The sequence below is a fragment of the Dipodomys merriami genome, unplaced genomic scaffold, assembly GCF_024711535.1.
Source record: "Dipodomys merriami isolate MVZ:Mamm:240054 unplaced genomic scaffold, mDipMer1.0.p SCAF_331, whole genome shotgun sequence".
Classification (NCBI taxonomy): domain Eukaryota; kingdom Metazoa; phylum Chordata; class Mammalia; order Rodentia; family Heteromyidae; genus Dipodomys; species Dipodomys merriami.
The window spans coordinates 912,135-913,950 of NW_027204838.1; positions in this window are offsets into that span (position 1 = coordinate 912,135).

A 1,816-nucleotide genomic window follows, 5' to 3' on the forward strand; every position below is an offset into this window, starting at 1 on the left:
GCTTCTCTGAAGAAGAAAGAAGGATGGCCAATAGACACATGAAGAAATGTTCAACAACCCTAGCCATAAAAGAAATGCAAATCAAAACAACATTGAGATATCACCTCACTCCAGTTAGAACAGCAAAAATCAAGAACTCTAACAACAACAGATGCTGGAGGGGATGTGGACCGAAAGGAACCTTACTTCATTGTTGGTGGGAATGTAAACTTGTTCAACCACTTTGGAAAGCAGTATGGAGGTTCCTCAAAGACTTCACATAGATCTCCCCTATGATCCAGCAATCCCACTTTTGGGCATTTACCCAAATGTTTACAAACAAGACCACACTAAAGCTACCAGCACAACTATGTTTATTGCAGCATTATTTACCATAGCTAAGATATGGAACCAACCCAGATGCCCCTCAGTAGAGGATTGGATCAAAAAATGTGGTATATATACACAATGGAATTCTATGCCTCCATCAGAAAGAATGACATTTCCCCATTTGTTAGGAAATGGAAAGGTTTGGAAAAAATTATATTAAGTGAAGTAAGCCAGGCCCAAAGAAGCATAGGTCCCATGGTTTCCCTTATTTGCAATATCTAGTATAGGTATGAGTCAAGCGGAAAAGGTCAAATAATGTGATGTTAGGAAAATGAACCCTTAAATATGTATTTTAATGTTTTCGTTTCTTTCATGCATGTGTTTCTAATGCATTTATAAGATTATTTCTTTGTTGCTTTGTATGTCCCTCCCCCACAGTGTAACCCCCGCTTTCACTATATTTGGTGTCAGTGTAACATGTGGAGGAGATGGGGACAAACAAGTCGTTTAAGGATTCAGGTGGACCTGTTGCAACAATGAGAAGTACAAAATGTCATGTCAAAACCAGCTTTACAATGTCGGTGTGGGGGGGGGAGGGGGGTATAATTGGGTGGGGGGAGGGGGTAAAATGGGTGGGGGGAGGGGGGAGGCGGGGAAGGGAAGTGAAGGGTAAAAAAAGGAGGAGGCTGCAATGCTTGGTAAGAAATATATGCATTATCCTGCCCATGTAATTGTAGCCCCTCTGTACAGTATGTTCTCAAATAAAATAAAATAAAATTAAAAAAAAAAGAAATTTTTATGCAATATTCTGTTGTGGTTAGGGTATCAAAGGCAACTCTGTTTTAAAGTATTATTCCATTATCTCTGCCTCAGTTTTTGGTAGAGTTAGACCTAAAACTTTACCATTTGTAAATTTACAGCCTGGAGGCAAGAGGAAATACTTTGATTAAAACATTACCAATTTAAGGCCTAATATCGAGGAAAAACATATGGACTTCTCCAGGAGCTATGGAAATATTTGGTGATAGAAAGTCAGTAGTGTAAGTTCCTGCCTGGTTGGATGGTAGACAGGCCAGGATATTAGGCAAACATGAATATGAACAATTTTTTCACCTTCTTGGCTTTATCTACTTTTGAAATAATAGGTATAATAAATAAATAATTATATTGTGATAAAATACCTTCTATTCTGAACAATTCGGTCTGAAGTGTTCATCTCTCTATGAACCCTTGTAACTAAGATTAGTTTTGTTCCAGTAAGACAATCTATGCTGTCAGGGTAAGATATTCTGTTTGGTCTGTTCCTACATGGAAGAAGTGTAAAGGGTCAGGAAGACATTTTTCCCTTGAGCTACCAACTCATGTACAATGTATAAATGTCCACTCTAGGCTTCCCGATGGAGAAGGGTATACTTTACCTCATTTCTAGTATACATGAGTAGGCTTTTTGGAAAGTAGTCTCGGCACTGAAATAAGCTGATTAATTTCGGCATCCCAAAGAAGAAAT